We start from the raw sequence: 22,173 nt of genomic DNA, 5'->3' as shown, positions 1-22,173 counted from the left end.
CAGTTTACCAAATGGGAAAGGGGGTGGAGGAGGGATAAATTACAAGTTTGGGATTGGCACATACAAAGTATAAAATAGATAAACAATAAAGTCCTACTCTACGGCACAGGGAACTATATTCAATATCCTGTAATCATAATGGAAAAGAATATGAAAAGGGATATATGTATATATGTATAACTAAATAATTTTGCTGTACACAAGAAACAAACACAACAATGTAAATCAATATACTTCAATAAAAAAAGCAGGTAGAAATTTCCCATTTACCTCCTGCCCCCACACATGCATAGCCTCCCCCATTACCAAGACCCCCACCATAGCAGTACCCTTGTTACAATTGGTGCACTTATATTGACATGTTATGATCACCCAAAGTCCATAGTTTACATTAGAACATTAGGATGCACTCTTGATGAGATGTCACTTTTTAAGAGCTTTTATTGTGAAGCCTTTGTATACACACTATAAGTTCTACTAAGGAATTTTATGATCCTTTATAATTCTTTAGTTTTGACCAAAAATTAGATCATAATGATGTACTGAATGATCCTCTGACTCTCCTCTGCCACCTGAATTCTTATTGGTCAGATCCATCGGTTTCTTCCTTTTGCACTCCTTGGTGATAGGAAAAGCAGTCATCTATATGGGACAAGTTCTCATTTCTCCATCACCAAAATAAATCTCTTTGAGAGGCCACAAAGGCCAGAGTTCAGTGTAACAAAACTTTTTGCATGTTTTTAGGATCTACCTCCTTTTTCTCCTGGTCCATTACATACTACTTATTAGTTTAGTTTGTGTGTGTGGGTGTATGTGTGTGAAATTGTGACAAGCAGTACTCACTGTTTTCATCAGACAAGGTACATCTTTATAGATCCATCTGTAGGAATTTTGTCTCTCTTCTAACAGTCTCACCACAAATTCAGAACTAAGTCTATAAGACAGAACATGTGTGTGTGTGGTCGGGGGGTAGGTTGGGAAGTAGCTGCTATTAAGATAGTTGCGTGGAAACCACATGACTGGGTCATAAACTGCACTACATGAAGAGGGAAGAGGTTTGAACGTAAGGAAGTCTTACAGTGAATTGCTCTTTCACCAGGGAGCAGTCCCTCTGGAACATGAAGTTAGTAATCTAAACTGTACTCTGCTATTAAAACTACTCAGGCTTAAAATAAGTTGTCTTAGTCATTAATTAAATCATAAAACCACTGAATAAACTAACTGACATCTTTGTAAAATGGGGATTTAATTATAAATTTGAATCTTGGCAATGCTGCTTGAATGAAACTTAAAACTGTGACCATAAATGTGTATACTCAATAAAACGTAACCTTTCCAGTTATTAACAACACTTCCCTCACTTAAGGGGTTTCCTTTTCTTAAGCTGTTGGCACATTTGACCCACTCTCCAATTTATAGGACCTTGGGAGACATATGTACTTCTTTAAATATGGAGATGGCATTCAGAAGCCTCTCAAATGACTTATGACTTAAAACTTATGTTTAATAAGAATTTCAATTTGGTGCAATAAATATTAAGTAGCATCATGACATTCCTTTTCACCTGTAATTTAATTTGTTTTCTTCATTATGAGACCATAATGTTTATTAACTTTAGCGAAAGTGAATTAAAGAGAAATCTTGCTTGCCTGCTGCAATATCCCTTCTTAAGAACACTCTCTGCTGGGAAATGTACTGCCTTAGAAGAAATACTTTTGCACTGAAATGACCTGAGCCTAGCAGAAGACGCCACCTGTCCTAGTGTATGCTCTTCCCTTGGATATCTAATTCTATAGCGAGCCCTAAAAGCAACAGCTCTGTAATGCAGCCTGTCCTAAGGAATTGCTTAAATTAGCAAAAGCAGGCTAACTTTGCTAATAATACTCCCCAAAGCATATAATGGTTCTTGCATAATAGTTTTTTTTTTTTTTTCCACTTAGATTACCTGCTAGGTGAGCTATTGGATAGGATGTCCTTCTGAGCAGTCATTCAGGCTCCTAGGTGAATGGCGGTTCTTTCATCTTCAACAAATGTTTCCGCAGGTACCCTATGGCCCGCCATCCCCGTCAGCTTGAAGGGAAACGTACATTGATAAGATTGTGTGGTAAATTTTCATGGACTAATCTTGGTAGTAGTGCATATCATTTCTGCTTCCCCTTCTGTTGGCTAAAACTCAGTCACGTGGCCAAACTTAAGTACAAGGGAGGCAGGGAAACATGGTCTGGCTCTGTGTCCAGGAAGAAGAGATGCTCGTGGATTTGGGTGAGGACCTGGAGGTTTCTGCCACATCCATTCAAGCTCATTCAATTTCCACTGGCACAAGAAAGGAGTATTTTATCCTCAGATCTTAAGAAAGCTTTGGTCTTCTGAGGGGAGATCCGTTTAGGCCATTTCCTGGTTTTTAATTCAAGAAAGTAGACCTGAATTCTCTCAATGAAATTGGGGCTATTGATATCAAATACATGTATCTTCAAATAGATATAATTTGCAACAGAGATTTTATAAAATTTGTAACCATACCTTTTGTGTTTGGAAAATGTCAAGCGCTTCTATCTTTGTGTAAGCCTGTCTTCTTCTATCATATTCTTTACTGACAATTTTATGTCTAGGTAAAAAGTTCAAGGTCTGTAGAAATGACTTGAGCTTTTGGGTTTCAAAACTTGCCAGATTTCCTAATGAGATTTTTATTCTCCTTCATTTGAAAAGAGTTATACTGAAAAACTGGGATGCAGAGTTACACTGTTCCTGGGATGCAAAGGAATGACGTGTTAATGGAATTGGAGGCTTCAGTAGACTTCACACTAAGTTCAGTCTTAAATTATTCGAATCAAAATGGGTTTCCTAATAGCAATTTATGCCAAATTCATTTCCTCCTCTATCTTTTATTGTCAGTTGATTTTACTGACTTGCAAAAAAAAGGGGGTGGGGTGGGGCGGAGAATACTAAAGCTTAAAAAAAAGTTGCAGGACAGATCATCTACTGCTCCGGTGATGATTCTAGTCAATGAGCACTTCTGAATAGCACTTCTCTGTTGGAAGCAAAGGTAGCTGCTCCAGTTTCACTCCTTCTATTGGTGTAATTCCTCACAGTGATTCTCCAGCAGCTAAGGTTCTCAGTGCAGATGACCTCAAGAGGCCCTCTTGTTCTTTGCCAAGCTTGCTTCTGGTAGCTACACCTGTATACAGTTCTTTTAAGATGGTTTCTTCAGTGGGGCGACTAGGGATGGAGGTTGCTTGGGATGGAGAGTTCTCCCGGGGTGTGGGAATTTCAGTGCTAAAACTGGGAAATCCCTGGCAAAACTGGGATGAGTTGGTCCTCTTATCAGCGGCCTCCGACTTTTTTGGCACCAGGGACTGGTATCATGGAAGGCAGTTTTTCCATGGATAGGGGTGGGGACAGTTTAGGTGGTAATGCCAGTGATGGAGAGCAATGGGGAGAGGCAGATGAAGCCCCATTCCCTCACCTGCTGCTCACCTCCTGCTGTGTGGCCTGTTTCCTAACGGGCCACGGACTGGTACCAGCCCATGGCCCAGGGGGTTGGCGACCCCTGCTTTTATCATCCGATGGCTCTAGAGCAGCCAAGTAACAACAGCAGCACAGACTATACTTCGTTGTCCCTCAGAGTAACTTTTGCTTCCTCTGAGGCAGGAAGTCTCAGCTCACTTGGCCTTGGCTCAACAGGAAGTAGTTCTTAAACTGTGGTCCCACACCACCTGCATCAGAATGAGGGTGGTTTTTAAAATGCAAATCCCAGGGTCCTACTCCAGATCAACCCCCAAATCTCAGCAGATGAGTCCTGGAATCTCCCATTTCTCATAAGTACCCATAAGATTTAGATGTACTAAGATTTGGACTCATTTCCTTATGGAGTCCATCTATAGAGTGGCAAGAGACAGCCCCTTTTTCTACCTATCTGGATCAAGTTTAGGTAAATGCAGTGTTTGGCAAAAGCCTCACACTTCTTTTTCAATGTACTCAACATTATTGAGGAAATATAGGCGCTTATGCAAATAAAGACCCTAGTTGTAGTTACATACAAGGGGTTTGCCAAACTTCTTCCCCTTGCAGGAATTTTAGGCATATAACTGGAATTCCAGTAATCTTTGTCTCACCCCAGGGCAATCATCAGACTAACAACCCCACCCCAGGGCAATCATCAGACTTCCAGTTCCCATCAGGCTAGCCTTTCTCTTGCACAGTCCCTAACAGTCATAATTAAAATTCACTTTACCACGATCCTGTTTTCACCACTGTCACAGTCTCTTGAAGGAGTTGCATTTTTTTTTTTCCACTCCCGGTTTTTCCTTTGTCATTTCTTCTCTCTCACAGTAGCTACCCCAGTGAGAACCATCCCCTACCCCTGGAATCTGAGCACAAGTATATATTATACAACTCTTTGAGACACACAGCAGACTTCTTGCTCCTGCTCCTTCACTGTCTCTAAGTTGGGGAGTAGGTTTTCTATGAGGGGAAGGAGGAGGCAGTGCTGGCCATTACCTCGGTCTCTAGGTTTCTGTTTCTCTTCTCAATTGCCAGGTATCAGCTAGGACTTTCCTTTGCTGGGCAGCAGACTCTCCCCCAATTTTTTTCTTTGTTTTAAGCAAAGCCTTTGTAAAGTTAGTAGCCTGTTGTCGTCATACTAGATCTCTCCACTAGATGGCACTCCTAGGTTAGTTTTGTTTTCATTTTCTTACAGGGAAGTGGATTGATTTTTACCTTGAAGCAAGAACAGAGCCATCATTTATGTTTCATGGTTTACATGGCTGATTACAAGGACTAAGATATTTCACATTGTTTCAGAAATTTAGGTGTGCATTGTACAGTTGAATCTGAGATCATTATAAAGTGATATATTGGGGGGGCACATTATAATGTAGGCAAACAGTAATAAGCAGACGAAGGCCTCCATTGTGCTCCCCAACTCTGTTGCTGCAGACCAAAGAGTCAGAAAGAGCAGAGTGCCTCTTTCCACAAAGACGGAGCTTGGGCCGTACTGTGTCTCTCACTGGGACAACTTCGTTTCCACCTGTTGCCTCTCTTCTCTTCTGACTACTAATTAAACAGCACAACCACTGTCCTGTACCTTTTCACTGGATCTGGCCTTCTCTTTGACCCTCTCTACTTACAAAAACTAAGTTTTAATTATGGCTGTGGTCATAATGTTTATTTTTCTGGTTCATAACTACTTAAAGAGAAAACATATTTTCAGAAGAAGATATGGCCAGGATTTTGCAGGAAGATAATTTTTAATGTTAAATACCCTCCCCAAATTAGTAAAATGACATTTAGAAAGTACCAGAAATTACAGGGAGGAGAAATGGTACCCTAAAACAGCGTAATAATCATATATAAGTAGAATTCAAGGTATAAAAAGATAAATGGTCTTAAGCTGGATGCCCCTGTTAAGAAAGTGATGAAAATATATGAAAATGTGTAAATGGAATTGTAACATTGAAGGATGTTCAGGCAAATCCCCAGTTTTACTCACTTCTAATTAGAGTGTAGTGAGAGAATAATAATAATGATACAAGGGCTATCCAGAAGAAAAGGGAAAGTCAATGAGGTTATTTAACCTAACTAAAGTGACACTATCTGCAGTGTTATTTAGATTATGGTAAATCCTGGAAGGCAGGGGCCCCTTTTCACATTTCATTTGTCCCTTCTTTTGAATAGTACCATAAACATTCTGTGGAACCATCTACTTGTTTATCTTAAGCAAATTACTTAACCTCTGGTAAGCCTCATTTTTCTCGTCTGTAGAATTGTGATCACAACAGGCAATCTTCTTGCAAGGCATTGGTGAGGTTTCAATTATACAGTGTTTGTAAAGCATATGAGTAAAGCATGCAATAGATTATCAGAATATAATGTCTTTCTTAGTATAATAGGATCTCAGTTAGTGGGAGACATTAATACTTTTACAATTAGTCCTCTTTAAATAGTTGTTAATAAACAGACCATGCTGGATCACCTTGCTTTTTATGCTTTAACACACTTAGCAAGGAACGTCTAATTTTCTGCATATACTTTATCTGGGAAAGAGCTCTCTAATTTTCACATTTGTAGAGAGGATAAAAGGATGGCAGAGCTGGGGTGGAGGAAGGACTGGGAGAGGTTTTAACACCTCAAAATGATAAGGATTAGTAAGAAAAAGAGGAAGTTCAGAAACCACAAATACAAATTAGTGGGTATTAGTGGGTCTTCAGCTTGTGGAAAAACAATTGAAAAACTAGTTTAATATATTTAATAAAAGTATGAGCTTAGTCTTCAACTCACTTTCTCCTCTGTTATATATTAAATTTATAAAAAATTCTTCATTTAAACTTTGACAATAAAAATTAAAATGTATGAATTATACCATTCTAGATTTTCAAGTTAAGTGACTGAATGTCTTGTGTGTTTCACATTGATGAAGTTCTTTGAACGTTAACCATCAGTCTCAAAGGTGCTAAATTAGACGGTCTCTTCTTTTAGTCTTTTTTTTTAATTGGATAAGTTTTTCTACTTTATTCCAGCCTTTTGAATGTACATGCATAGTTGGAAGCAGCTTCATAGGTTTCTGTCATTTATAGGGAGTCATGTCAGAGCAAAAACATGAATCAATCATTTTCTGAATATTCCCTCCAGCAAACTGTTTTTCTTTTAGTTTTAAAGCATTAGGAATGACCAAGGATACTTGGAAAAATGGTTTGCTAAAATTTTTTTCTTTGTCCTTGTGAAGCTTTAGTTGATTGATGGGTAGATTTATGTTATCACTTCAAAGAAGGCTGCTGGTAGAGTATCCCAAACAAACTGAAGTAATACTATGAAGTGTGGATACATGAATATCACAGATGTTGTGTTTATGTGAACTTCCTTCCCTTCCTTTATTTCTGACCATTTTTATGTCTTACAATGGTATTCTGAATTTCCACCACCCCTAAAACCAGGCCACTTGATACTGTTTATATCTTCAGTAATTTGTACTCAATAATTCAGATCAGGAAAAGAGAACTCTTTAAAGTAAAGCATTGAGGACTCACCTCCATGAACATGTGCTCCAAGTTGACAGTGGCATTAATAACAATTTATGGAAGCAAAATTCTTTTTATCTAGTTTACTAGTTTACTAAAGTAAACTTTAAAAATCATTTACTGGAGTTAAGATAAGAGAGCACTGAAACTAGGCATATTCAGAGTTCTAATCTGTGTAAATTTTCTGGAGGCCAGAAGTCAGCAGAATTGGAGAAAGTGCAAAAAAAAAAAAAAAAAGCCCTAAACTTTATTTTGAATGAGATTTTGCAGTGCTATGAAAAAATATTAGAAATGTTTGACTGGTATGGCTTAAACCTTTAAAATATCAGATTTAAAGCAATTGAAAGAGCATACTTAATAAAGACAGGGAGAACCTTAGCATTTCATTAATCCAAGAGAAGCTTGTGATTTTGCTGAGTGCAAAATTAGTATCGATGTTTCTTTTCTTCTGGAAACTTTGCCAATAACTACCAGTAATTGCACATTCCTTATAGCCTGGGTCTTAAAGGCTGGACTACTTACAGGAATGATTAATAGTGTAGAGAATTGTCTAATTTTCTCTTCAATTTTAGAGATAACTTAAAAATCAATCTAGATATAAATATTAATGAGCACCACATTTAAATGTAAGCCACAGTATAAGTAAAAATTTTGAAGAAACACAAACAATGAAATACATTTGATATCTTTCTCCATATTCACTTTACCAATGTCTGCTAATGTGCCTCTATTTTTCATTTCAAGCCTGAATTAAATGCTAAGTTTAATAAGGCTGGTTGAATCTTTATGTTTAAGCTGAACACTTTTAGGTCTTTATGTCTATATCTATCACTTTGAACTTTAAGGCAACATTTGTTGTCCTTATTTTATTTTTCATAGCCATCTGCTTAGAAAGAGAGAGAGAGAAAGAAAGATGAAAGAAAGAAAGATGAAAGAAAGAAAGATAGAAAGAAAGAAAGAAAGAAAGAAAGAAAGAAAGAAAGAAAGAAAGAAAGAAAAAGAAAAAAGAAAATGAAAGAATAAAAAAGGAGATAAGAATGGAAGGAAAGAGGGAGAAAGGGAGGGAGGGAAAAGAAAGAACACATTGACCTCTGCCGGAGCCTGCCTGCAAAATCGATCAGGTCCTTAGGCAAACACAACGCGGCTAAGAAAGACAGACAGACAGACACACAAAAGATGGGGTCGAGAGGGTCAGAAGCTCATAGGCAACTGACAAACTTCTTTATTTTACAGTGGCTTTTTATACAGATTAAAGCAGAGGAGTCATTGACAGCAAGGCTAAAAGAAAAATGATTCTTTCTTTAGAGAACAATGTGTTTTTCCCATAACCATCTACCGTAGCGAGCATAAGACCTCCTGTTGATTGTTTCTAGGTGTACTAGCTAGATCACAGACCTGTGGGCGCACATAGTGCAGCCCAGGGGATCACATGCTCTTTGTTTAAGCACTTACTCAAAGGTCAGGGGTGGCGGGACAGAGAGCTATGCTTGCCTAGGCAAGCCCTTACAGTAAGGCAGCTCCCGGGGCTATGTCCTGGAGACCAAGGCCCTTGTTGGGGGCAACTACGGAAACCAGGACCCCTGTTCAGGGCAGCTCCCCGCAGCTCCCCCTTCTTTATCTTAAAAAGAGCGCATTCCTGTGCTCCTGCAAACGCAAGTGAGCCCCGTGGACTGCAGCCTTGATAGCCCACAGGCGTTGCATCAACATTCTAATACAACATGGGATAAGTGCCAAAATAATAAAAAACAAAATTAATAGGCCAATAACAGTAAAACCCAAATATTTAAAATGTTTTAAAGAAGGCACGTGTTTCAAAAATTCTTGTATGAAATTTTCTGCTCTTTTTCCCAAATCATCATCAGGTGGAGGAGCATCTTGTATGTCTAATATCTCCTTATGTAAAGACGCCAAATCCAAAGAAATATTACTGTTAAACCATATTCCTTGCAGATGGTTTTTCACCCTTTCCCAAGTCATCATACTAATATTATATTGCTTTGGGGTGACACAAATCCAATTATAATTGCTGTGACACCGTAATTGTCCTCTTAGCTTTAACCCTTGAATTTCATCTCTCAGATACATGACAACATCATAAAGAGCAGACCTCTGCTGTGTTCACCTCCTCTTTCTCTCTCGCCTCTTGGTGTATGAGTGTAGAAAGAGAGCCTTGATTAGGATTGGGCACATCACTTAGCAGTAAGCTTACTTATACAGTAGCAAGTACTTCAACATGAGGACTCTTTATGTGAGATGATTCACAAGAGTTTTGCATAGATGAATCATAAACATAATTAAACCATAAACATGTAGATGTTGATTTGTATAACTCTCCTAATGAGGTCTTTTTTATAGTCTACGTGGAATAGTCTGGAAGAAGCCTCATATCTAAGGAACTTGTTCTTTGAGCAATGACTACTTCAAATCCATCTGTAAATAAATTCAGGGAAGATAAAATATACCATGGGTTGTATAGGGTATGCTCTTGGGCAAAGAGATTGATTGAAAGGACCATGATGCCTCTCTACATCCCTAGTGTGACTGTAGAAGTAACAGCTGTCTGGGAGCACTAGAGATATTCTTCAGTTCTTGAGTAGTAGCCAAATTAAACTGTTGGCCATCTTCTAAATATTTTTCTCTTCAGCTGAGATTTTCAGAAGATAGCTTTCATATTAAGGAGAGCGTGAGCTAACAGAAATTCTCAGCCCTTTCCGATCTGATCCCTTTTCATAACAAGTATCCTGAAAATAATTTGTAGGTAATATATCTCATCTACAAACATAATTTATAAATCTATATAATGCTCATTGATAATATAAAAGACAATAAAAAGAAATAGACGATAGAATGATCTACATTTCCATGTGTAAATATTTCATGTACAAGTGTCATAGAAAACTTAATGAAGTAGTTAGATGTCTGCACTTAAACACAAAATCATCATACTCAGCAGCCAAACAATGTAAACTAACCCAGTTTTGGTAACTAAAATACTGTAATACCATGAATAATTTTGATCAATGTCATTATTTCCTAAGATGGTGAACAAACCTTAATAAAGCTTTAAAAAACATAAAGAGTACAATTTTTCTTTATTGTATGGTACTTGCATTCTGGAAAAATGAACCTGTATTAAAAATAGGTTACAATATTAGTTTTAATTTGCAACGTAGAGTTGGGTTTATGTAGGTGACATACTCATCGATGATGATCTCAGCAGAAGACACGAGGTTTCTCACAGAGGGAAAAATCAATTTTCTGAGTTGCAGGTTTTTCTCTTAACCCCAATCAGACACTGTAATATTGGGGAAAAGGGAAGTACAATAAACATGAGAGTGAAAGCAACTAAAGAGTAGCTCAGCTCTAGGTTTTCTCATCATCATGGCTCTCAAGTCCAAACTTACTGCCACGTGGTAGCACAGTTGGCCCCTTTCAGCAGCTCCTGGTCCAAAGCAATTATGGTACTTAGGTCAAGTCAGTCATCCATGAACATTATTGTACTTCCTCAGAGCTGTATATATAATGTGTAAGTAGCAGTACATCACTTTTCCAATAACAGTAGGCTATCTAAATAAAACATTCCTTAGAGAATGGATTGGAGGTGATTGTTAGCTCCAAACATATCTATCACCAATAGAGAGGTGGATTGGTATAGTAGCTGAGAGTCTGACAAATCTGTTTTCAAATCTTAACTTTGCAAATGACTGAATGTTCAATACATTACTCCGTCACTCTGAAGCTTCCTATGTGTAATTCATGGGGCTATCATAAGGATTAAACATAGCTTAACTGGTGGACTCTAACCTTCTTCATTCATGCTGTTCTCTTATAAAATATCCCAGGAACAGAAATAGAAACACTGAAGAGGATGTGATGATAGGAAACAGAAGTCAGAAGGAACAGTAAGTTTTCCTGGGAGAGAAGAAAGAAAGGAAGAGTATCAAACCTGAAAAAGAGATGATGAATTAAGTCCTAACTCCGCTCTCAAAATTAAGATTTTGTTCTTTTATTAGTCCAGGCCAGAAGTAACTAGAACTCTTGATTATATGAAGGAGATAAGAGGGAGGTCATTGTCCTCATCACTTACTCTTTAGATTTGATGTGTACCCCTCTCCCCCTTTTTAATAACGGGCAGCTTAAAAGGAATAATGATATCTGGGAATACTTTTTTGTTAGACTAACATCACTGTGAATGTGGGAACGTCTTACACGATCTAGTTAATCTGCTTAAATTTCACAATTTAAAATTGATATTGACAGTAAAAAAATTTCTAGAAAGAGAATAAAATCTCATGATATTGTAAAAATAAACATTGAAATTTAGACTTGCATTCAGAAAAAATTACATAAATCAAGAATTAGTTATGTACTAACAATAAGAATTAATCCTGCTCCCAAATACAGTTTGGGCTTACTAGGAAGGGAACCTTCATCGATTCATTAATTCATTTATTTAAAAAGTTTCTTAAATTGCTACCTTAGGTTAGGTTCTGTGCTAAGTGCTGGGAATCCAGTGGTGAATAAGGTTATGATACCTGCCTACAAGAGGTAACATTCAGTGCTAAGTACACTATGTTTAGAAACAAAAAAGTATAAATTTTTACATGTAGTTTACCCACATAGGCATACTTTCTACTGCTTTTTCAGTTTTGCTTTTTTCATTATGTACCATTCACATGAAGACTAAGCGTAAAATTCCTTTAGTTACTAGAATACATTAAAAAGGAAAAATAAGCAACTTACAGAAATGAAAATTTGAGGTAATTTATGTAAAGCTATTTTTTTTTTTTTGAGAACTAGAAAGTAAAATCGTCAAGTAATTTGTCATGTGCAGTGATCTTCAAGGTGAATTTGGCACAGCAGTCTACAGATTTCTTATGGATCACAGTGCAAAATAATTCCGATTAAAGTTATCAGGAAATTTTAGACTGTCAGACATCCTTCTTGGAAATCCCTGCTTATAAGTGTTAGAAAATCACACTGTGATGACTTACAATGAATAAACCCTGAAGTATTTTAGTTGAATGTTACTCTGATGCTTGGAACTAATGATTCACTCCAGTGGGTATAGCTAGAAATTTAAGGCCTTCAAATAAAAACGAAGTATGATTCTATTTCTCACCTCAAAACTCACCGTTATAGTCTCTCTCACCCTCACTCCCAAGCCAGAGCAGTGATTTAGATGTGACAAGGTTCCTGAGATTTGAAATTTTCACGTGACTCGTTTTTAAATGGCAAATTTAGTTTTATTGTTCACTTGAATTCTGAAAGAATTTCATATTGAATAACACATGGGGAACTTAATTGGAAATATACTAGAAATCATAGCTTTGTTCTCAATAGACTTTTTAGATATTTGTTTCATTCTTTAATTTCAGCAAAAACCAGTGTTTCAGGAAATATCCAAGAGATAAAATTGGGATTGATATGAAAATAGTTGCTTGAATTCAAACAAAAATGATCTACAGTATATACTTGTTTCTAGAAAAGTTACTGTTCTTAAACCCCTGTTTCCTTCCAAGGAGTCTCTCTAAAGTGACCTCTTATTATATGTCCTTAAAATATATTATCAGGTTTCTATTGGATGTAGTTATTCAACTTGACAAAGTGTTATTGAAGTCTCACGATATAAGGCAGAGTGTTAGGCACTGGAGTCCCCCAAATATCTGTGATATGGTCTTTATTTTCAATTTGGTCACAGTCTATCTGGATTTCATAAGAGGGACAGATCTGTCCCTTGAAACCAACATTAAACAGAGACTTCCCTTTCTATGTGGATCGTACGTGAGCTACAAAGACACAATCTTTCTTTGCTCTGGAAAGGCAAGGTTTATATGCCAATGTGCGATTTCACTAAGACATTTTCAGCCAAAAATATAAAATGTCTTTTAGCTTTGTTGTGACAGAGTTTGAGAAGTGGCAGATGTTTATTTTTCCAATTATTGTCCAATTAATTTGCCTTTCTTTGGATGTTCTGTGTTATGGACTTGAATTCTGGCTTGCAAGAACAGAAAGACAAGAAAGAAAGGAGGGCCACAGGATTTAGAACACTTATCAGGATTTAGAACACTTATCTGGACCTAATCTAGAAGATCAAAACTCATTATTAAGAATTATTTCAACTGATCCAACTTAAAAAGAAAATGTAATGTTTCTTGGGATTGAAAAAAATAATAGTCGTTAATTTTGCTCCCTTATCTTTGGTATTGATATGTACACTATATACAAGTATTCATAAGAAATAAGTTAAAAATCAACTAAGTAAGTAAATAAGAAGTCTCTAGTTTAGTAACTAATGTTGAAATATTCGATGCTGCCCTTTTTTATAAAATATGGCAAAAATATTGTTATCATATGGGAAGTTGAATTTTACTTCCTAACTGTATGCTTTGTTGGACACACACACACACACACGCACGCACACACACACACACACACACACACAAAGATATTTCAAATATTGAAGGCAGAAAAGGAAGAGTAATTTGTAGTAATATATTTCTTCTTGTAGAAAATGCCTGCCTTTGATACATTTCTAGTTGTACCACTAGATGGAGCTCCTTGTTAGAAAGTCACCTATCTCTTCGCCAAAGGAACTACGTGAGGAAAAAATAAATATGTATTGTTTTTTAATTATATATTCCTTTAGAAATATGAAAAAATTAAACTTTAAAATGTAAACTAAATGTTTAATAGCATTTTCTTAAAGTTGAATAACCTATCTGGTAGTGATATTACATATGAATATTTGAACACTAACAGATTTCTGAAAATTTCCAATTGCCCTCTAATGAAAGATGTGGATCAACCCTCAGAAAAATAGTCTGAAAATTTTTGGTCCCACAGAACATGCGTCTCTTGCCAATTCATAGATAAGACTGTCATGGGTATCCAGGGTGTATACGTTCCATTCTTATAAAAATTTACTCTAAGAAATTACAAATTGCAATGAGAGACTGTAAGGAGATGGATGAGGATGTTTTATGGAGGCTCCTGTTAAAAGCATAAGCAGAAAGTTAGCATAATTGTGAGCAACGGGGCACCATGTTTTCAAGAACTAAGCAATCTGGTAGAGAGATGCACATTGATCTTTGTTCCTAGTACTTTGCACGTACTTACTGCAATTATCATGTGACTAAGAGATCATAAAAAATGTAACTTTTAGTTAATTAATTAATTTATTGGCTGCATTGGGTCTTTGTCGCTGTGCCAGGCTTTCTCTAGTTGCAGTGAATGGGGGCTACTCTTCGTTGTGATGCGTGGGCTTCTCAGTGTGGTGGCTTCTCTTGTTGCAGAGCACGGGCCTAGACACCCGGGCTTCAGTAGTTGTGATTCGTGGGCTCAGTAGTTGTGACTTGCAGGCTCTAGAGCACAGCCTCAGTAGTTGTGGCGCATGGGCTTAGTTGCTCCGCTGGCATGAGGGATCTTCCTGGACCAGGGATCGAACCTTTGTCTCCTGCATTGGCAGGTGGATTCTTAACCACTGCACCACCAGGGAAGTCCAAAAACTGTAACTTAATAGAAGGAGATAATGAATGAAATTGGACTTTGTGGTCAAGATGCCAGTACTGAGCAGGCCTGCTGTAATTCAGAAAATGCCCATGATCATAGAGTTACCTTCACCTGCTCAATTAAGGAGTGATTCCAAGCCCATAACGATTTTAAAGCCCAGCAGAAAAAAAGTCTTGTTAGGCTAACCATTTATTTATCTATGCATCCATCCCAGCAGTGGTATCATTGAGGGCCTATTGTGTGGAAGGCACTATGCTAGTTGATGAAAATGACAAGCACTATTCATTATAAATTCTGCACTACAGGTATGAATAGGTCCTGATGAAGTAGAGAAGGGATTGACAAAAGGTGTCCAGATTGTTAGTAAAATGCTTTGTCAAGAAGGGGATATTTGAACAGGCTCTGGAAGCATATTTAAAGATATTAGCGATAACGGTGATACTGAAAAAAGGTGAAAAAGAATTGGGTTGCATGAATTGCATATAGGTATAAAGATAAGTGAGATTTAATGAAGTGAGGTATGAAAATAAAATGTGACTTAGTTATCATGTCATATCTATTGAAATCCTAGCCTAAATGTAACTATGTGGAAGACTTGATGGTGAGAGTTCTAGGATGGGAGCACTCCTGGTTATCTTTCTTTATCCTAGAATATGTTCTTCATGAGTGCTCGAGGCTATAGCCTCTAAATCTGAGATGCTTTTCTCAGAAAACCACAGACATCTGAGTCTTTTATTCATACAAACTCTCATGATATGTTCAATGATAAGATATGAAGATAGAAAATTAAAAAAACAAATTTTTGGAAAATTCTTTGGAACTACCACTTCATGTCCAGGTATGCCCATCATGGCTTGTATCCATGTGCGAAGAATTGGAGAGTGTGGGAAGGTAGTCACCAAGAAAGCAGGCATTGCTTTTGTTTTTTGGCCCTGAGAACCCAGAGCAGAAAGTAATAGGGAAAAGGACAGCTCTGTTATAATCTCTTATAGTATAGATCATTGTGATGATTCAATAAAATAAAAATATTTAATTAGGAATGTCTTTGCTTTTGTCTATTAATGGTGGGAAAAATACTGGTGTTAGAGGGTCTGGTGGCAGCTATGAGCTGAGCCAGGAGCTCCTCAAGTGTCCTAGGAAGATATTGTGCTCTTTAGTGCATTTAGAGGAGGCTTTTGACAGAGAGATTGGGTTTCTCAATTTCTGGATGATGAGGGAAAGTCTAGATAAGATGGAGATTTGGGAGAGGGATGTAGAAAGGAGCAATAAGAAGGGAAATGACAGTAAAACAGAACTTGATTGGTCTATCTTAATGCTCTGCTTAGAGTCCAGTACTAAAGTCTAATAAAATATTTAGTCCTTCCAGCTCGAAAACCAATGCTCTTGTCATTATTACACTAAGTGAGAGAGAGAAATAATTACAACTATAGGAAACAGAGGAGAGAATAAAGACATATTTCATGTTGGCAGAGGAACTGGTTATGTTAGCACTTCAGATTGGAGCATAAATGATTCAGGACAAAACTCAGACTTTCTTCCTTCATCCCATGGATGCCCTCCAAATATTTGTCAAGTTGTCCTAAATAGGTTCTAGGGCCTAATCTTCTTTCATCCATTATTCAGTGTTCATTGAGGCACTGTAGTAGACTTCTTAAGAAATCTAGTCTGGACATGATTCCCTTGGCTTGAAGTATTTCTGAAAATTAGCCATCTATGTGCTGTCCCAGGAGGAAAAAAAAAAACTGTTCCATTATCCTTTTGCCTTGTGTTAATCCATCAGACACAAATATTCTTAAGTGGAGGTCACTCATTTCTGGCATCTTGATAAATTATCTATGTAACCACACTTTAAAGTGCAATATTATACAACAAAGGAAATGATCTTGGAATGACTATCTGAGAAAAGCATATGAAAACATGTTTTCAACCACTTATAACCATCATTTACTTAACAGAGGAGAAAAAGAAATACAATTTTGAAATGATGGTTGTTTAGATGAATCATACTTTCCTTCCTCTTCCTAATCTCTCCTCTATGACAATATAATATAAATATGGGAAATGACATAAGAGATTTAGTTCCTACACTCTGAGGTAAGCTGGTCAGCCTTCAATAAGATAACTGAAATTTTCATTTGGCAAGAATCTGAAGAGCTGAGAATCTCCACTGTGGAAAGTAAAGAATAATAAGGGAAAGAAAGGTGAGGTAGGGCCTAATGGGTTGAATCTAAAAATCTTGACTCACTGTTTGGGGGATCTTAGAAATGCTTGTCTCTATAGACAGAAAGTTAGCAAACAACCTTTCATATTGCTTATCTAATTCACTATCTTTTCTAAAATAATAAAATTATTCTTTGGTATCCCTTCTAATTAAGATTGTCGACTTATCTGAAATATCAAAATCTCCAGCCAGGGATCTAAGATAATTTGATTACTGACAAGAACTTTTTATGGTAAAGAGTAAAATTGGTTTGTATTTGGTAGTAGAAAATCTGCCATTATTTGGGAACTCATCAGTATAACAGCCAGTTGACAACAGAAAGTGTTTATTGATACTGACCCTATATGGCTAAGGTATTAAATTAATACCGAACCAATCAGCCATCCAGCTAAAAAGAAAAATGAAAATTGCAATGTTATTTCCTTACTTTTTCAATATAATTTGAAGTTATCATTAGATGGAACCTCAGAATTAAAGCTCATTACACAGGTGTGTTCAGTAGAGACTAAAATATACAGGGGAAGTGAACAGGAACCAGAAAAACTTCTATAAGGCAAAGCTATTCTAAACTGGAAACAGTGAACTTCTGCTACACAGAAACTGAGAAGTGACATTGTTTAATGTCAACAAAATAGATGCCAAATACTTTCTTTACAGAGGCCAGAAAGAAATAATTTGCCATGGAAATCTTATCCAATTCCAGACAAAGCATGTTTCTATTCCAGTCAGGAACCCTATGAGATTCTAATTCTTTGTAAAGTGTAAGAGAGGTCACATGCCAGTCTTCATTCCTTACTTTAATTTTACCAAAAACTTGAGTATTTATTGTATATCAGACACTAAGCTAGATGATAGGAATACCCTTGGCTTGGAATACTGTGTTGGGTGTACATAGGTAGGGAAAAGAACACATAGACTTTCTGTCCCATGTTTCCATTGGTATTTTATTGAATAAGACACCATTGGTGTAGGACATAACATCATTGTGTACACAGCTAGGAAAGAGAAAGTACTGCCAGTTAAGCTATGACAAGCTAAGATTTTTAAAGCATGTTGTAATTTCAGGGGAAATGTTCCCTTTAAATATGAAAAAAAAATGTGAGTTACGGTGTGTCTCTCTCACAAGGGTGATACAGGGCCAAGTGTATTTGAGTAGTTCACAAAGCCAGCATTTTCTATGGAGTGTTCTATGCAGCAAGCATGTATGCAGAGCTTGAATGTGTATCTGAGAAACATCAACAACTGCATAGACAACAAAATATCTCATGCTCAAAGAAGTTTGGGAAATGATAAGTTAACATTAAACTCTACTATAGGATATCATAATGTCTTTTTTTTTTCATGGAAAATGTGATGGTATTAGGGCTAACTAAAAAATATGAATGCATTCAGAATTTAATGGAAAACAAGTCTAAATTTATATCAATTCCTTTTCTAATTTTTAGGTTTCTAAGAAACACAACAAAATTAAAATACAAGTAAAGTACACTCTCTCTCTTCCTTGGTAGTATGTCTCTGCCAGAGTTCATGCAACTTTCCCACCCTAATGATATGAGTTGGGCAATAAGGAGAACTCAAAGATACCTCGTTGTTCTTGAGGAACACTTACTAATATTTCCCAACCTCTTGTTCTCTGGGAAGCAATCTCCGTAAGAATATCCTCCTCCTCCTTGCTCTGCCTCTTACTCATTCCTCTCCACAGGGAAGCATGTGTTTTTCTCTCTCTAGATCAGAGGCGGTGATGTTCCAAGGTCTGGCCTGAGTGTTTGTGTAGGGAGAGTGTTAGCAAGTCCATTTGGCCACACACTTAAGCAATGCGTTCCAGCCTAGCTTTTATCTGTAATAAATCTCCAATTTTATCTCTGACTCTCTTGTATCTCTTTGTTGGTTCTAAACTCTGGACAGAAAAGTCTTATTGCTTAACCCCCAAAGCTTCAGAGCTTTTTTTACATTAAAAAACTACATTAAAAGTGCCTAGGAGAGTGAGACCCAGGTAGATAACTCTTTACTGTGTATAGTCTGAACCTTACCCTGGCACCTCCCAGCCTTCAAAGAGTATCTTAAAGGAGGATAAATCTAGGTACTATTCAAAAGGTAAGAGTAAATTAAGAGGAACTGTAGAAGTCCATGAATTTAAAATCCCACACAAAGACTCTTAAAAGAGCATTACTTTACGCAAGCTTTCCTAGAATAATCCAGTCATTCCTACTGGGGCCTCAGAGGAGAACTTTCTCTATCATTTTTTTTTTTTAACTCTCTTTGCATTATATAAAACAACAGCAACAACCAGTAACCTATTGCTTTTTTTCACATTTGTATGGATTTTAGGAAATTGTTGTCCTTTTCTCTGAAGAAATAACCCACAGACAAAAAAGTAGTACCACATTGTGAAATCTGCAAATCCCAGAAGTCAACAGCTTGGAGGTACCCCCAGGGGAATGGAAGAAAACAAGTGTTACAAGACATGAGAGAAGCTGGGGAAATGATGATTTCAATGCTGCTGACCCAGACATTAGGTACATTTTTCTTCTGACACCCACTGCCACCACCTCAAAGGGGTAATTTTTGGTCTCTGATATGAAGAACTGTTTTCAAATGACATGAGAGTTGCTTTGAGGAGAGGTGCAACAAGAAGTTTCAAGTATGAATAAGAATCACGCCAAGTCCAAAGTCAGGAAGGAATCCACAGTGAAAAGAAAGACCAGAAGTGTCAGTGTCTTGCTACTTCAACCAAATGCCTTCATTAGACCCAAGAGAGAATCTCAAAAACAACTGAGGGTTCCAATCAGTATATATATCACATCCCTCCACCCTGTAGGGATACTTTCCTGACTGCATGCTGAGTCCAGAGATAACTAAACAGTTGTACATCCTCCACCTGTTTTAGTTCCATGATACTTGATGCCACTGAAGCCATTACCTCCCTGAGAAAATTGAAACGACAGGGGAATAGGGTGTGTGTGTAACCAGTTCGTTCCTTCACCTTCCTTCCTGGAAAGCCAACATTTTAGGAAGAATGAGGACACCTCTGTCTTTCCATTTCTTTCCAAAAGTTTGCAGGGTTCTTGGTCCAGAAGAATTCTGAAAGCTCAAAGAAACATAAATGCTTCTCTTATTGTGATCTTAATAGAATTCTTAGGGACAATTACCTAGTATCCCTCTTTTACTCTCTGAAACTCTTAATTCTTTCCCTTAAATTCTGTGTGTGCTGTGTGTAAAATCTATGAAGGGTGAGAATAGTTGATTAAAAACATGTCAGCTTTTCCTGAACTGTATAAAAGTCTAAAATAACTTCTTGTCCCTTACCTCCTTTTTTTCTTTCTCCTTTGAGGAAAAGGTTTCTGGCAAATTTTGGGCTGGGAAACTGCAGTCATTGTCACAAAACCTAATTGTAAATCCAGTGATAACTTTTACAAAGCAATTGCAGAATAGGAATATAACCCTCTAGAAAACATTTAATTTTGACTGAGTCTTCCTAATGTCATGCTGTACTTTGAAGAAAATTCTTTATCAGGTTTTGACAGGCTCAGTATTGGAAAATTACTAAAGAGGAAACATTATAGCAGCTGACATTTTCTTTGGGGGATTTTGCCCAGGATTTAAGAAAATGAATGAGGCATGTGAGAAAACATTAATAGGTAATATTGGCTTTTTGTAGAAACGCAACTCTGCATTATTTCTTAAAACTGTACAACACATTTTAAAAAGTGGAGATTTTAAAAGATACAGGTCACTGTAGCATAAGGAACAGCAAAAACACGTTATAGACTCCAAAAGGCTAAGAAACCAGAGTGAAAAGAGTAATTTTCCTGTCCTGAGGGAAAAGTGGGCCATTTTTTTGTCAATCAGCTCTGCTTCTGTGTCCCTGTTGGGCTTTGGAATCCCTCTCCTTTCTCCTTATATGGGACCTGAGGGGAGTTGGAATATCTGGGACATATGTTTCCTTGGTAATGTAACCTATAATAATTTCTCCTAGGGCTGAATCCTTGTTGAAACTCAGGGCAGAGCTGTTTTGCCAGTAATTTCTGAGCCATTGATCACATTCTGCAATCTGTCCTGCTTTTGTGATTTAACTTTCGAGGATGATAGAACGAGAGTATATTTCTATGCACCTTGTGTCTCCTCCATTGTCGTATTGTTTTTGAGCTCATAGAAAGAAAAATAGACTCTGTAAATATAATATAGACCATCTTTTTTTCCTGTTTTATCCCTGAAAAGTCAGTGCTCCATGGTTGAGAGATTTAAAATCAAGGCTAGTAAATGCAGCATTTTAAAGTATACTATGCAGACATCACTATGAACTTGTCCAGATTAATGAAATAAGAGGTTCTGTTAGAAAAACTTTAATTCCTCAGGAAGTATTCAGCTTATTTATGGCATTGTTTTGTTTAGAATAAAAACCCCAGACATTCTTTATGTGATCATTAGTGTATGGAAATTAATTTTCTTCTTTTGAAGTTTACATGAATTATTGATCTTATAATTTTGGAAAGCCTGGACTACAAGTCAAGCTGCTATCATGTAAAAAATTTTTTTAAACAAAAACTCTTCCATTTCTCACTTGTATGAACCAAAATACAAATGACTGAAAACCTGCTAAAGAGCTCTACTCACAGAGTGCCATTTGGTATGGCTACCAAAGCATTATCTGAACATAAATTTTATAAAATGCTTTAAATCCAGAGAAATATGTTTTTTGGTTTTTTTCTACAAAAGTCTTCAAAGCAACCCCGAGGAGGAAAATTATTGGAGGTGAGTCTATTATCATTTGGAGAATATGGCATAAGATCAAATTTTACTTTTTTTGGAGTTTAAAAAATGATTCTTTTTCCCAGCTCCCTTCACAGTTTATTCACTTGTAAGCCTATATATATGCTTTATATTGTTTAGTTTATAGAACTGGCCATTAGGTGACACGAACTATAAATCATAGCATGAAATAGCTTTCTTTTTTTTGCCAAACAGAGGGGGAAAGAAGAAAGAGACAATAGCTGCCTTTATTTCATTTTTACTCCAGGTTGGTGAAAATTACATGTAATGAAGTCTCCAACTCTGAATGGATATGATCAGACACAGACTGCATTGAAAAGTCAGAGGATAAAACTGATGAAAAGCACATTTTATTATTAGGGGCTTTCCATTTAAAAAATGATAAACTGTGTAAATACACAGATATACAATAACTCATTTAAGAATATGTTTAGGTTGTGTTGGCTGAGAGAGCGTGGAAGGACAATTATAAAAATCCCCCAGCTGAGTTTGATATGCAACAAAAGCACCTCTGGACTCTATGGACAGTGGATACAAGATGAAAAACCACCAATTTAGAAAACAGACACTGAGATACTCTCTCTTTAAAATCAACTAATTAGGTGGAAGGTGTTAGGAAATAGACCTTTGCTTCTCCCCTGCTCACCTCACCCATGG

Source organism: Hippopotamus amphibius, chromosome 7 (assembly GCF_030028045.1).
Source record: "Hippopotamus amphibius kiboko isolate mHipAmp2 chromosome 7, mHipAmp2.hap2, whole genome shotgun sequence".
NCBI lineage: Eukaryota > Metazoa > Chordata > Mammalia > Artiodactyla > Hippopotamidae > Hippopotamus > Hippopotamus amphibius.
This window is presented reverse-complemented; position numbering follows the sequence as displayed.